We start from the raw sequence: 17,649 nt of genomic DNA on the forward strand, positions 1-17,649 counted from the left end.
TGCACCCCCATATCATTTGGCTGGTAGGGAATTTCACTGTAGACATCATACAGTCTAGATGGTATTCTTCAACACGTCTACGGCGAATCGTTTGTCTCCCATCAGAGCCATGCAGGTTGAATTTCTTCTCATCCGAGAAAATAATTGACTTCCACTTCTCGGGGGTCCATTTGACATGCTCTTTGCACAAAATTAATCGGGCCTTTTTTATTTTTTGTGTGAGGAGGGGCTTCTTCTTAGGGCGACGGACTACAAGTCCATTTTTGAAGGGCGTCTTCTGACCGTTACTGCGTTTGCTACCACTCCTGTATGTTCTTCCCATTCTCTTTGCAGCTCAGACGAAGAAGCTTTACGGTTTTTAAGGCATAAGCGCTTCAGAATGCGGTCCTGTTTTGGCGTAGAGACTCGTTTGCGTCCGGTTCCTTTTTTTTTTTTATATCAGTAAAACCAGTATTTCTTGAGTTTGAAAAGAAATCTACTCACTGTTGACTGATTACAAGACACTCAATAAGCAATATGACGGGAATAACATCCTTCCTCACATAAAGCAACAATAGTACTCTTTCTTCGTGGCGTCAACTGCACGTAACTCACCATTCTGACACAAGCAAGGAATGACTGAAACTCATGCAGAGCGTGCTTATACAGCTGAAAGTAACAGCTGATGCAATATTACATCATCACCTACGAGTGTCAATCTTATCTGATGCAATCTGTAAGAAATACTGCCATATACTTACGTTATTCGGACGACAATTGGAATTTTAAGGGGTGATGCACTTTCTTTGAACACCAGTGTTATCACTATTATCCATTCATTCCTCCTATCAGCGCACGGCAACAAACATAATGTCCCCTCTTTCAGCTACAATACAGTATAGTATAAGGATTGCCTATGTAATCTAAATGGGGGGAAAAAGCAACAATAGCAAAAAAAAAAATAATTGCTGGATTCCTATTGGTTCGGTTTTAATGAAATTTGGAAAAGTTCGGAAAATCGTTCTAAAATAGCAAAATATAAAAATTTTATTAAAATCCGTCGACGGTGAGCTGGGTTAGACATGGAGGAACAGATAAAGAAATAATAACTAACAGATGTTTTAATTTGAATTCGGGTTATCTCGAAAAATCTTTCTTAAAAAGCCAAACATAAAATTTCATGAAAATCCAACCAACCATCGGAGTGAGTTATTACATGCGGACAGACGAACAAAAAATAATAACTGATGGATTTCTATTAGTCAGATTTTAAGGAAATTTGGAAAGTCTTGACGACCCTTTCTAAAAGTCTCAAATATAAAATTTTATGAAAATTCCTCCGCTAGGAGTACAGTTGTTACATGAGGACGGACGGAATTGGTGAAGGCAATAGGCGCTTTACGTATATTATGCTAACACGCTAATAAACTAACATACATTACTGAACATTAGAAAAGATAAACTTTAAGTTTGAAGCATATCTTTTATTACATATGATGTATTTATTTCTAATTTAATAATACTTTTCGATTCTGGAAGACTGCGGACCAGAAATTATGGAAGAAGTCCAAAGAAGGTTGAAAGCCTGCGCGAGAGTAACAGAAACGTCTACCGAAAGTGAGGATGAGGAGAAGGAATCGAAGAAGGAATCCAAGAATGAAGTTACAGAAATAGCTTTGATGAAAACACTGATTAATGATAAAAGGTAGGTGAATGAACTTGTGTGAGAAAAAATAAATTTCTTATGTGTATCCTGCTGTAATAAAATCAATACAAAATGTATTAAACTCATACTTTATTTTGTTGTTAACATAAAGTACTCTGCTTATCAAATGGAGGAATTTATATATTTCGAAGAAAGTTAACAGATAAACAGATTGTTGTGTAATTATAATCGTCCAAGATTAAAGTATTTAGTCGTCGTTCTTTCAAGACACTTTCCCTATTAAAATCTACATGAACGCTTTTATTTTATATTATGTTCATCAAAAACTTCTCAAGTTCGGGGAAGGGGGATTGTTTTCTACTTTTGGAAAGAATTATATGTAGCCCTAAAAACACCTCTTCTCCACAAAGACTTGGTGTCTGCGCTAAAACTTTACTGCCCAATATCCAAGCTCAATTAAGAAATGCCTTGCTGTATTTTAAAGTGGAGGAGATCGACGTACGTTAATATTGATATTTTTGTTGCAGATTATAAAACCGTTATAAGAAGATGGATGGAAATATATTGCGAAAGGAAGGATCTTAGGAGTATATTTGAAAATCGGTTCGCTGATTAAAGCCTAACGAAATTTCAAAAGAAGTTACAATAATAGCTATATTCATCCAGGATAGCGTAAAGTTTTACTGAAGTTACTCCTTATTTCTTTTCCGATAACAATGTAGCAACTGTTAGGCTGGCATTTGATTGATACTAAAACGTAGTAGCCACTTTTCTTTCTCAAAAATTAATAAATATCGTATTTAACTAACCAAATTTGTACCTACAAGATAGAACTACTAACCTCTCTGCTCATGAACCAATTTCGCCCCTGAAAATGCTATTCTTACACCGGGGTATACGCACAATCGTAACTGACGCTACATAAATAAAATCAATACATTTTCTGTTTATAATCCGGGACGACCACACACAGTCAGAGGAGTTCACAAGACGGAGAGAATACAAGAAACAGCACCGTATTTAGCATATCCGCAAAATGGGGAGGAGCAAGAAATGGTGCAGAGTTCTCCAACCCTTGGAAAAATGCGTGTAGTAGGCAACCTACCTATTGACTTTGTACCTTGGAACCTTAAATGCCTAAACTTTTCCCACATCTTCACGATTTGAAGATATATTCATGGTCAATAAGAAGTCCGGATTCAACTTTTTTTGCAGGGTAGCTTAAATAAATTGTCTATCAAACATGACCATGGACAATTCAGAAAGGAAAATGAACGATGATGCAAAGCTATGCACTGCTGCATTCATAGAAATCGTGGTCGCTTGAAATGCATTGTTTTTAACACAAATATTCTGAATGTATGCACTTCTATAAGACAAATATTTCATTTTATATTAAATTGCTCCTCCTTTGTCGTTTATGGCACACCCAGGGTCCTGAGCTGGATATCATTATTCTTCTCTTTCTTGGTGATTTCCTTTTACTTTTCTCTCTCTCTGGGTCACAGGGTAAATCAATTTTTTTTTTTTTTTTTTTTTGGCTGGTGCAGTATAAGCCTCAGGCTTCCTAGCACCTTATGGCTAATAATAATAATAATAATAATAATAATAATAATAATAATAAATGTAATAGGTATTTCTACACCGACCTATCTTAACACCATTATCGACAACAGTACGCTGTTTCCTCTTATCCATGAGCATAACCACAGAAATAATTTCCTTCAGGTTCATTGAATGTTTTGATGTTTAATTACTCAGTTATGTATATTTTTTGATTGAGCTGTTTTTAAAGGATAAAACTAATTAAGCACATTTTAAGTCCTCACACATCAAGTCCTCGTGGGCAGCACAATGATTATAATCACAGTCCTTCCGCACCAGGTTGAAAAGTCTTCGGTTCGAATGACGCAATGAATTTTTATGGTCAATTTTATTCACAAAAGCATGCAACTCTCAGGGAGAGGGTTGTATGATTTTACCCCGGAAATTCGTGATTTTCATAAAAAAAAAAGAGCAAATCGACCGAACAATAAACGCAGTTACAAACACAATATTCAAATGCCTTACAGTCTTAGTTGCTTTGGCGCCTAACATAACATTTTATTTTAATTAAACCTGCATTCTTTCTCCCTTTTCATTTGATGGTCATCTTATTCCTTTGTTCCATGGAATAAGGATAGCAACTCCTCCACCCCCACTACTGGCGCAGTTATGGGAACCTGTGGCGCCTTACCCTCGACACTGTTGAGTCAACAGTATACACCAGGGGTCACCAATTAACGGACCGCGAGGTAAATGAACCTAAATCATTAATTTAAATATACATTCGGACCTCTGTTGAACGAACTTTTTCTTAGTGAATTTTTTGAATTTTTCTATTATTTCTGAATTGCTGTCAGTCGTACAATCATTACGTAAGAAACTCAACATATTTTCCTCTGATTTAAATGATGAGGCGCTGCACTTTCCGTGTATGAAAGAAATATTGATGGAAGAACTTAATATACAATTAGATAAAAGCGAATACAATAATTTTCTAGAAAAACTAAAACATGAATTCGACGAAAGGTTTGTTGCAGATATTAAAAAAATATGAAAATTAACACAACTCCTCATATGTCCATTTTCACTTGAACCAAATGGGGAATGGGCTAATAAAGCAGAAAAATGACTTAAAAGTAATCAAGCTGCACTGAAATTAGAAATGACTGATTTTCAAGACGATTTTGCTTTGAAAGAAAAAATGAATGAATTGAGTGATTTGAAACAGTTTTGGGGAAAATATGTGCAACGTAAAAAGTATCCTGAAATAAGGAAACTGTGTACCCAATTATGTACAATGTTCGGATCAACATATACAATATATGGAATCAATGTTTTCAAAAACGAACCATATGAAAAACAAGTTTCGATCTCGGCTAACGAACGATCATCTGCGAAATTTTCTTCAAATATCAAGTACAAGGTTTGTTCCAGATTTTACAAAAATCGTTTTAGAAAAAAAAAATTTAATTTTTCTCATAAATATGTGTATTTACATAAATTTTAACATTGTATGTATATTAATTACATAAATAAATGCAAATATCATCTAATATTTATTAGACGATTTATTAATTTTATTTTAATTTCAAGCATGCGGATCGCGATATTTTATTCTAATACGGACCGCGATGAAAACTAATTGGTGATCCCAGCTATACACTATAACTCTCCCCCCATATCCGAGACTACATGATTACAATTACAAAGTCTGTGAAGACTTTGTAATTGTCGTCATACACGGGATCTATTTTTTTTTTGGAAAATGCTGAAATATTGTCTTCATGACTAGCAACTTTCAATAGTGAAATTTCTAGAAATAAAAAATACTTTTTAAAAAAGTAAGCGTTTCAGTAGGAGTTCGATGTAGAACCTTTTATGTGCAATGACGACGAAATAAATGTCTAAATACTTTTTAGACATTTATTTCGTCGATTTTTCGAGCGATTTTTTATCACTCTTTACAATGAAAAGTAAAATGCCTATATTTTACCTTTCATTGGAAACGACAAAATTATACAATATTTAAGCGTTTGTCCAATTGCGCAAGCAATTCAGCTATCCAAGTCGAATATTTAGGAGGGTACACCAGATCAAATATCTTTCCCACAATATGGGACATGTGTGATGTGTTTACTAGGACTCAGAGCACATCTTAAATCAAAAAATAATGTCATCGGCCACATTGGCTCCGTCACTACAAACGTATTTTAACAAACTTCTGAGCCTGGAATACTGTCCCTTGAAAATGCTTAACTGGCGCTCAGAAACGTATAACATAAACATAGAAAATTCTGCAACTATAATAATAAAGTTGAAGGATTCATTGGTTTCGGGACACTTAAACTGCAAACAGAAATCATAAACAGTGAGATGCAGAAGCAACGGAGCTATAACATAATAGATTCTAGTAAACATAAAAGGACAAACGAACCACCTTCACCAGAGACTACTTGTGTATCCAGGAGAAACAGACACAAGATAGTGAACTACTAACACTAACTTAAGCCAACCTTTATTAACTTTAAACTATCTTCCTGAATGTGCAAATGTGTTAATATGCTAATTTTGACACAATGATATCAGTTAATATAATAAACAAATTCAATAAATAATTTTAAATCACCTTGTTATTCACTTCTCCACATCGTTGCTCATGTGAAAACTTCTTATCTCCCAGAACTTTTTCAAGATACTAAAAGATATGGCAATTACATAGACGAAGTTACAGCTGCAAATATGTAAAATAAAGTTTACATTTATAGTCCTGTTCGGCCGCAAAGTATATTCATAATATAAGAGCATTAACGTATTTGCCAGTCATGTGATCTTGTATCACGGTCAACTGAAATGCATGTACTACTATCTCTTGCCTGAAATACTGCCCAGATTTTATGGAAGATGCTTGATCGCTTGTGCTGCAGTTTTTCTTAAATGGATATTTAATAATAGCACATCATTTATATATGGTTGGTATTCTATCTCTTCACTTTCAGAAGAAAAAATTGTATTTTAAAATTTTATATCAAATCTTTCCAAAATTAATAATGTTCTCTTCTAACTTTCCAGTTTAGCAGTTGACATCTCAACGTGCATTAACCAGATCGATGATGCTCACTGCGTCCGTAACAATCTGACGGCGTTAAACGACACAGTTAAAGAGGCATTCAAGACAAGTCTTAAAAAAATACCAGGTAAATCGAATAATTATTAAATGTGATTTTATATAATTACGTAGTTACACTTTTATATTTTTCGATAAAGAGTTTTAATCTAAGTGTTTTAGTCAAATGTATTGAGTTTCAATGTAAATTATTGGCCTTTCTTTTTCATTAAATTGCGTGATATTAAGGCCTGATTTTTTGCGAATTGCCATGGAAATTAACAGTATTCTACATTTTGAATAATGTTATTTAGGAAATAATCATTCAGTTCACGTTTCAGCTTACAAGTTGTTGAGAAAGATGGCCCTTGGGAAATCGCCTCCCAAAATGTATGCAAAAAAAAAAAAAAAATACACATTTTATGAAATGAAAATCGGCTGTAAGTAATGAGAAAGTTAAGACAACTGTTTTATTTCACATAAGCAAAATCTTACAGTGGTATTAAAGCAGAATTCTGATGATATTTTTGTGCAATTTGTTTTTGTTAACAGCTGACCGTCCTTTACTACGTCTAAGTCATTACAAGGACTGAATGAGATGCTAGAAGGGTTTCAGATTAGCAATTCAAAGATCTGATACTAAAATGGGTCTGGTTGGCAGTTATTACAGGAAGAACTTCATATAGATAGTTTTACTTATCTATGTATATTTTATGTAACTTACTTTTGTGGTTGCTCACTTTCGGAGTACATAGTGACGAATTAAGAAAAAAATTGTAACTCACTACTATGTTGCAACTTCATGATACAAAGTCAGTTCCGAACATTTTGATCACCCTTCGTAATTAGACTATTCTGTAGTTGGGCAGATTAGACAAAAAGCGCACACTAGTAGTCCCAATATACGCTTTGTGTTTTGCATTTTGCACTCGCGTACAAGAGTTAAGTTTCATGCATAACTTTGGAGGGTAGTCTGCATAATTCAGGAATTTATTAGAGAGTATAATCGTCCTTGACAGCCAAGCAATTCTTACAACGACTTCTCATGCTACTTAAATGATGATAAACGTATTGTGTCCATAAATTCCATTCCTCTACAAAGGAAGATTTTAGCACAGAGAAAGTTCTAGAAGGGGCTGAAGATCAAATTTATTTCTATGAAACCTTACAGAAATGAACAACAGGTGTAAATCTGGAAATCTGGCTGCCACTTCATCTGAAGTGTGTTCTCACTCGGAAGGATTTCGTTGACCAGCTGAAAACTATGCGGGAGAGTATTATTGTCCGTGGAAATCAATTCAGAGCATCTGTATATACCATTTCGGGACTGCATTTGTATATAAACTAGATTTTCTTACGGTGCAGGACTGTCTTCAGCACGTAGCCTTAGTTCAACATTGTTTAATAATTTTTGACATATTTCGACGAAAACATTTCTTCATTCTTTCAGTAGGATAAGTGATATTAACTTGATAAGTTTTCATTTGGATAAATGACTAACTTCTATGGACAAGTCATCACACATCTCTCTGTTTTATTTCTCAGGGGCTTTATTGGGACATATTGGAGATTTGAACGGGCCAGCCCTTCAGTGTCACGTTCCTCTTCCAAAATGAGCAGTCACACACCCACCTTTATAGGAAAGGCACTGATCTGTTGATAAATGTAAGGTTGTTCACCGTACAATTTATAAAATCTTCCAACAGGTCGTTCTTCCATTCTCATTGGAAGAAGAACATTATTGAGGGTGTAACAATATCGCTTAATTTGCAATATACTTCTACAAAAAAACATCGATTCCAACGATGACACTACAAAAAAGGAGGCTAAAACCATCAGCCTGGACGAATTCTTTATAGGAAATAGAGTCCTTTTCAAAACACTGATGTCCCTCTACCTGCTAAAAATAGAGTATATTGAAAATTGTTCCTCTAGAGAATCCTTTACCATTCCTTCAGAACCCAGTTCGCTGAGTAAGACATAGCTACACTATAGTTCTGTGTTGGCATTCGTGGTGGTGAAGTTTTGTGCCACAGCTTGGCCATGTAATACCTCGTGATCTAACACTCTGAGTGGTATTTGCAACCGTTCATGTCCCTGGACTTCTGTGGTGGTATTTTTGCAACTTCGAATGCTTTTTTGAGCGTGAAGATTGAAATACTTTATACAACGATATCCATAACGACAAATAGATGCCAGAGGTTTTATAGTAGTAACTTCAGTTCATTCTCGCCCACTAAAGTATGGGAGTATTTCCGTTCACCCTCTCCATTTAAGTATGGGAGTATATACGATAATAATTATCGACGCAGTGTAGATTGCCAGTTTATCTCAGAAAATGATAGAAATTTAATCATAGAAATATAGAAATTTTGTTGAAGAATAATATACTCTGTTCTCTCGATAATGAAATTTTTGAAACTTGTTTTTGATTATTATATCTGATTCTTTTGAAAACAGAAATGAAGAACTGCGAAGGTGAAATAACTAGTAGCAAGACAGACGTCTGTGTTTCAGGTGTGTTCACACTGGTAGTACAGAATCTAGGAGAGAAAACGAATATTTCTGTCACAAAATAGTAAGTCTGTAATTATCTCACTCCTTCGGGCACATTACCTCTTATTGCTTAAGCGAATAATATTTGGACTTTCTAGTATAGAAATGTGAAAAGCATGTAGACACATACTTTTAATAACTTGGCCTGATACTGCACTATAATGTTTTCAAGCAGAACATTGCGTGATTTATGTTAAAAACGTATTCGTGATAAAACACATTTACACTTCTTTGTATTTTTCTTCAGTACTGTGTTGAGAAAAACAATAAATGAACCTTATTTTCCTTCTTTGTTTCTGTGCAGTGATAAGGAGCAAACACAACAGTGCCTAAATGAAGTTTTCAGTACCTGCTCGTCTACGACTGTAATAACATCAAGTTCAGGTAAGTGCATTTCTGAAATACTGATGACTGACCATAAAAATTGTAGAAATTAACAGTTTAGCACGAATGTGAGTCTTAGACATGACAACTAGTATTCATAAAAATGCATTCTAATCATCAAGATTGATTTAAATACAAAACTGGCAACTTGTAATAGCCCCATAAAATGAGGCTATTACACGTTTGCCAGTGCTACACATAACGAACTAGCAAAGGCTTGTTCGATATGTGCAGATTTTTTATTTTGTATGTTATTTTCAGGGATAGACATCATGCTTGTACCATTAATTATCGATCTTGATTTCAATTAAATTAAAACTGATTTCTTAAATTAAAAAAAAAAAAAAGATTCAATGGCTCGAATTGCAATTTAATTTAAAACAGTTTCAACATGCACTTTGTCTGTGAAGACTTTAACCTTCCACCCCCAGCTAGTTAACCTTCAACAAATGTATCTACCAAACCTAACTTGTACGGGTTTCTAAATTATCAACAATCGCCAGAGGTAATAACCAACTGTATCTTCAAACACGAACACGTTATTTCGGGATATAACATTTTCGTTTAAACTATTTACATGTTGTTGTAGAGTTTTAGGAGTATTAGCGACTAAAGCCATATTGTCCCTTATATACTGTCTGTAAATTACATGTGTTGTGTGGAGAATTTCTGTTTGCTGGACGAAAAACCCGAGTTTCCGGGAGAAAAAAAAACATCTTACCCTCGACTGAGATCGCTTAACTCAGCCACATTGTGAAAAAGGTCCATAAAAATTATTCATGTCACCGACGGGACTTCAACTTAGGTATTTTCCAATCGATATGGGTAGGGCTTCTAGATGAACAGAAAACTCACTACACTATCATTCTGGGGGACTTCCATGCTAAGGTTGGAAAGAGACAAAACAGCGTAGAAAGGGGAACTATCGGAAATTTTGGAATTGGTGAAAGAAATGAAAGAGGTGAAAGACTTGTGAAATTTGCAGAATCTCGAGGAATGTCACTAATGAACCCTTTTTTCAAGAAAAGGGTGAACAGAAAGTGGACATGGAAGAGCCCAATGGATTAACAACTAATGAAATCGACTTCATCGTCACTAATAGAAGATATATCGTGAATGATGTTACTGTCCTGAACAAGGTAAATGTTGGAAGTGATCACAGAATGGTAAGAAGCATACTTGATATATATGTAAGAAAAGAAAGGAAAAAACTGACTCGAGTAAATGATACAAAGTTCTTTGAGATAACAGAAAATGAGAAAAAGCAGTATGCACTGGAACTTGAGAACAAGTTTGAGCTTCTGCAACTTTCTGAAAGTGATTAAGCCCAAGAAACCTATAGATAAAAAGAAATCCAAAGAAGAAAAAATTTGTGAAGAAACACTTGTCATGATGAACCGAAGACGACAAATGAACAGCAAGAAAAACACTGACAAGGAGAAAATTGAGTATATTGAGTTACGCAAAGCCATTAAAAATAAACTCAGAGAGGACATAAGAAAATTTAACACAAGAAACGTAGAACAAGCATTAAGGGAAAACAAAGGATTCAAATCAGCAGCCATAAGAAGTAATACACAAAGACAAATGATACTGAAACTGAAGAATAGCGATGGTGTACTTATAAATAGCAGAGAAGGCATACTTCAAATAGCAGAGGACTACTATAGCGAATTATACAAGGAGTGAGGGAATGATGCCAGCAGTGGGGAAGATGTAAAGCAAATTAGTAACACATACAAAAAACCTGATGAGTTAGAACATGCGTTTAAGAAAATGAAGAATCAGAAAGGCCCAGGGGAAGATGAAGTTACTGTAGAGTTGTTAAAATTGGGAGGAAGAGACATGACACAAAAACTGGCAAGACTTCACAAAATTCATTAGAAAAGGTGTGACGGCTAAGGAGTGGAATAATGCAATCATAGTTTCGCTGCATAAGAAAGGAGATAAATGAGAAATTGGAAATTATAGACCAATCAGCTTGTTATCCCACATCTACAAGTTGTTCACAAGGGTCATTATTAACAGATTAGAAAGAATATTTGATAAGAATCAACCAAAAGAGCAAGCTGGCTATAGGAATGGATTCTCAACTATGGTTCACCTTCAGGTAATATCACAGCTAATGGAGAAAGCAAATGAATATAAAACGTTATGCCTGGAATTTGTGGATTATGAAAAGGCATTTGACTCCATACAGCATAATGCAATGTTTCGGGCACTGACAAGGCCCGAAACGAAAGACAAGGCATAGCTACCCCATATATTATGATTTTGAAGAAAATATAAGAAAATGCTGCCTCCTTTATCAGACTAGACAAAGACAGTAGTAAATTTACAATTGAGAAAGGAGTTCGACAAGGAGACAATATCTCCGAAGTTGTTTACTGCTGCCCTTGAAGAAGCTTTCAGAAGATCAGACTGGTCGCAGAAAGGAGTCAATGTGAATGTAGAGTACCTAAGCCATTTACGATTTGCAGATGACACTATGGTCATAAGCCACAATCCCAAAGAATTAGAGGAAAACCTTAATCAGTTATGCAGAGTTAGTAAGGATTTTGGACTAAAGATGAATACGGCTAAAACAAAAGTAATAATGAACAAGTGTGCCACAGAAAGGGAAATAATGATTGAAGGAGCAGTAATTGAAAAGGTGGAGTCATATACTTATCTGGGACATGTCATTAGCTGTAATAATGATATATGGCTGGAAGTCAAGAGAAGAATAAATTTTGGATGGATAGCATTCAGGAAATATAGTCACATACTGAGGAGCAATATCCCAATTTGTCTGAAACTTAAAATAATGAACCAATGCATACTCCCCACCATGACTTATGGTAGTGAAACTTGGGCACTCACCAAAAGAATGGAAGAGAAGCTGAGAACTACACAGCGAAGAATGAAACGAATTATATTGGGAATCAGACTGTTAGATAAGAAGAGAAACGCATTGATTAGGCACCAAACTCAAGTAAAGGACATTCTTATCAAAACTAAAGAACTAAAATGGTCTTGGGCAGAACACTTGGCTCGAAGACATGATGACAGATGGATTAAGAAAATAACAGAATGGTACCCAAGAGGAGCTAGAAGAAAACCTGAAGACAACAACGGAGATGGACAGATGAAATTCATGAGTTTGTTGGTAGTAAATGGATGGTCATTGCTCAAAACAGAAGGAACTGAAAAGTTGCTGGAGAGGCCTTCATCCTGCAGTGGATTGAAAATGGCTGATAATTATGATGGGTATGACGGCGATTCTACCAACTGCGCTAACCACGAGGACTCCGCTTAGATCTCATCTTTGTCTCCTTTCCTTGCACGTCTGACTACTTTGGGCAGAAACTTATTTTAATTCGGACCATGAGCCAATTGTACTTTTGCAAATACCTGCTCCACAATTCAGTGTTATGAATTCCACTAATATCGGAGTAATAGTTTGGCCCAGATCCTTCAATATTGCTAAAGGCTGCCTCTGTCATAATGTGATCAATTTCAGAAAAATTATGATCTTGAAATTGCAGTGAATTTGCTTACTAGTTGGCTTAAGACGATTGCGACATTTGCACCATCTAGGAGGATTTACATCGTTCCTCGGATCAGAGCATGAGCTTTGTTAAAACAGCATCTGCACAAATTGTGGAAGCCGTTGCAAACTGTTAAAGTTTACTGTAGGGCTCGCGCAACATTTAATAAGAATAAATCATAATAAATTAAAAATTATATGGATATAAACCTTTGTACAGCTAAATGCTCCAACTCTGAGCGGTCTTCTGATTCCCGCCAACATTTTCAACCTAACCAGTGGCTTGACTTTATATCTAGTTTTGCCTCGAACCCGGACTAATGTTCTGATCTTCACATACGAACAAAAAAAATATATTATTTTAGGGTTGCCCGTAAATTGCGTGTGCTCTATGGTCGATTTGCCTGTTTTGCTGGACGAAAAAAAACCCCAGTTTCTGAGGAGAAAAACCTTGCTATCTATGACTGAGACCGACTAACTCAGCCACGGAGTGAAAAAAAAAACCATTAAAGTTTCTCGCGTCATCGACGGGATTCGAATCTGGGCCTTTTTCACCCGGTGTGGGGAGGACGGTGACGATACCACTGTGCTACCCGCGCAGATAGTCACATACGAACAACTGGAATCCAGCCCGAAACACAGAGTGTAGTTTCGACCTCCAGGGAAGAGCGTATTACTGCCATTAATTCTATGTCAGCTTCCGCCACTGCAGGTGCAATGGAGTCTCCCAATTCTTGATCAAATGTCTTAGTTCATATATTTTGAATCCCCTTCTAAATATAAATATTTTAATGCCATTCGTTCAAGTCATTTCGGTCCCCAGCTGAAGCCGATATACAAAAGTCAAACTCCTACTCTTAGTAAGTATTACTGGCCAATCTAAAATGCCTCAAGTCTTCCGAAACTGCATGAGAAGGTACTCCTACCTGTTCTAACTAAACAACTTCTTCCACTTCAGCTTCTTCAACTACATTATTCCCTTCCTCATAGATCCACTGTGACTGACCTAGTCACCACCAGCTCTATCCTCACTGCGTTTGAATCTGAAGCAGAGCTTGAAGTCAGCTATGTAGACCTTGAAGCAGCTTGAAGCAGTGTATTCAATCAACACTCTGTAATGCTCCTATCCCCATTGTCAACAAGAATACTAATCTTCGAGTTGCGTTTGACCCTGAGCTTTGCTTCAGTAATCACTTGGACACGTTGCTCACCCAGGCAGCTCGACTTCGATGGATTGCTAAACAGCATTTGCATATATTTATGATGTCACAACTACTATAAACTACATAAAAACCATTTATTTATAGGTATGGGCATCTGTTTCCCTTAGCACAATGAAGCCACTTTTCGCTGCTTAGTTCTGGCCCTTAAAATAGACCATAAACAAAACGATATCTTCCTTCGCAGGTAAGAGCGAGTTTGCAATCGGGATGGCGAGTTTGAAATGGCAATGGTGAGTTTACTACAAATTGAAAGACCCAACCCCCAAGCCGATTAGGGTGAAAAGCCTTGCCGTGACTGCTAAAATGATTACCGACCACATTTCTGCACCATCATTCTGGGACTTGTGTTCTTAGAAAGACCCTCAGCCTTCTCTCAGAGCGACCCCAACTTTGTGCTCACATCTCAGCCGTCTTCACTTGTCCGATAGGTTTCTGCCCTTTCAGATGCTCTCATGTGCCCAGTCATTGGGTGCTGATATTAATAAGTTTGTTTCTGACAGGGAGTACAGACGCCCCATCCTCGGTTGCATATCTCTGTCCCTGATCTTCCTCCTCCTCAAAGCTCAACTTAATGCCATTTCAAGCCAACAAAATTATCTGCCACGAAGGAGGCTTACTAACTAATTCAGTATGATGTTGACTAATGAAAGACTTCGTACTTCTGCTAACATATTTTTGCGTGGTTTGACTCACTTTCTCTACGGACAGAAATGATTTTTGAGCATCTGTAGCGTTACCTGTTTTGTATTGCAATGTAAACTTATTTTACTCACCTATATTGTATTTGTATATTGTACATAATTGTACAATATACAAATACACTATATTTTATACTTTGAACTCTACTTCATTTTATGCTACCAGATATGTATTTACTTATGTCTGATTTATTGAATTATTTCTGATATTATTATTTATTCATTTTAACTTTTCTCTCACATACGGTATTTTCACTGTTAATCCTGGCCTGTTGGCCCTGAAGGGCAGTATTGCAATGTCTTGTATCTATTGGTATTATTGTATCTATTAGTATTATAATTATTGCAATAAAGCTTTAAATATTAAAGTTTTATTTTCAATTGTAAGTTTGGTTAGAACTAAGTTACTTTTCATTACAATTAATTTTAATGATACCTTTAAAGCAAGGACAGTGATGTTTAATAAATTATTGGCAGATATACTGTGTAAAACCTATTGGGTCAGTGCTTGGGCACTGATTCAATGGGTAAATTTAACACAGGCTTTAAATATTGAACTATTACGATTTACCTATTAAACACACGAGTAAATAAATACAGGAGTAAATCAGAATACTCCTTTATGGCTTCTTTTTTATTGTAGATGTACGTAGCTCAGTGTTGTTGACGATTGCAATGTAGAGCAAACTGGGAAACATTGCTACTTGGCTTATCCAGAACAATACAATTTAAAACATTTCCTGAAGTAAACAAATAAATTTTCTTTTTCTACTCCGAGATGATGCCATGAGGTTACAGGAACTGACAAGGTAGAGAGACAAGAACATTATCATATTTAGTAGTTAAGCGAGCTAGAACCACCGTCACTCAGAGCACGAGTACTTCTCCAACCTTGGCTTGACCACTCGACCAATGCTTCGTTCTAATTACAATTACATACATTATCATCATCCGTAGAAGACGTATGATGATAATGTATGTAATCATACATTATCATCGACAGTAGAAGAAGATATACAGAAAGCGGTAACTCAAATATCGCGACCATCACGAAAAACAAATATACGGAAAGAAAGTCAGGAGTGTATGATGTGATATGAAAGTGGAAGTACTTTTTACTTTTTGATTAGTACTGCACTGTACAGAAATGCATTTATAATTCGAAAGAAAAAAAAACCAATACACTGGAGGGGATAACAACACTTGAGAATTTCTTTACAAATTAAATACCAAAACAACCATTTCCTACTAAATTGATAAAATACTAAATTCAGGTAGTCTCTAATTTACGTCAGGAATATGTTCCTTTAAATGGAGGTATACCAAAACGGTATACCTCCATTAGATGGATAGCATTCAGGAATTATAGTCACATACTGATGAGCAATATCTCAATCTGTCTGAAACGTAGAATAATGAACCAATGTATACTCTCCACCATGACTAATGGAAGTGAAACTTGGGCAATCACCAAAAGAATGGAAGAGAAGCTGAAAACTACACAGCGAAGAATGGAACGAATTATATTAGGAATCATAGACTATTTGATAAGAAGAGAAACACATGGATTAAGCAGCAAACACAAGTAAAGGATATTATTATCGAAACTAAAGAACTGAAATGAATTTGGGCAGGACACACAGCTCGAAGACATGATGTGATGAGAGATGGACTACGAAAATATCAGAATGGTATCCAAGAGGAGCTAAAAGAAAATCTGGAAGACAACAACGGAGATGGACAAATGAAATTCAAGAGCTCGTGTGTAGTAAACGGATGGCCATTGCACAAAACAGAAGGAACTGGAAAGTTGCTGGAGAGGCTTTCATCCTGCAGTGGATTGAAAATGGCTGATGATGATTATGATGACATAAAAACGACGTAAACTGGACACGTTTTTTATATATGCACATACAATTATATGTTAAAAATGGGAATGGGTTGCCATGATCAAATGTTTGGATTCGACAAGTTAATTTCGGCATAAATATTATAACTGTTCGTTAAATATAAAAATTAAACAAATCAATATTAAAACAGGAGAGTGATGCAAATATACACATATTGTATTGTACTGTATATGTAAATATTATTTACACACATTATTAGTCATACGATACTATTCTTTTGAGAGGTCAAGAACAGCAGCCCGAACAAAACTGTTCTTCTTCTTATCTTTATACAACTCATTATAGCAGTGAAAAATATCGCTCAGTACTTGATTTAATTTGCCGCTCAGTTTTACGTTTTGGTTATCTTTAACGAGAATCGGCAAATACTCATTTTGGAGGGAAAAATGAATACTTCTGACATTCTTTTTACATTGAATTGTTGTGCATGCGGCACTAGCTGCATTTCCTCTTCCTCCTGCAATCTGACCCTTTGTTGTTCTAACTCAATCATATCCTCGTTGGTCAGCTCAGCATCTTGCCATTCCTGCGCAATGCTTAGCTGATGAACGCTCTCCACCACATTAATTATGTCCACTTCATCCAAACCAATCTCAGTTGCGAATTGCACAATAGGTAAATAACTTTCGTAGACATCTGCAAGTTCCAGAACACACTTCGACCATATATTTCGCCACACGCCATTCATCTTAGCTAGAGTGGCTTTCCAGATTTCTCAAACTGATAGATGGTCCTCACCGTTGTCTCAGTGACCAATGTCTCATGGTCAGAAGGAAATAACATGCTTTGAATGTTATTACGACCCCTAAGTCCATCGGCATCAGCAAAAAGAGCGCGTATTCGTTGATATTAAAACAACTTGTATATTGTCATAGAGGTTCTCAATGTCAGCAGAATGGCCAGGGCGCGTTGCCAAAACCAAAGTAAGGCTTTATAGTTGAGATTTGTTTCCTTATCATACCTCTTGACGAAAGAGCTAGAGAAGAAGCAAAAATTTTGAAATTCATAATTTAAAATTTTATAATTAAAAACGACATTATCGAAACTCATTGCCTG

The sequence above is a fragment of the Mastigoproctus giganteus genome, chromosome 4 (assembly GCF_048544385.1).
Source record: "Mastigoproctus giganteus isolate SK-2022 chromosome 4, ASM4854438v1, whole genome shotgun sequence".
Lineage (NCBI taxonomy): Eukaryota > Metazoa > Arthropoda > Arachnida > Uropygi > Thelyphonidae > Mastigoproctus > Mastigoproctus giganteus.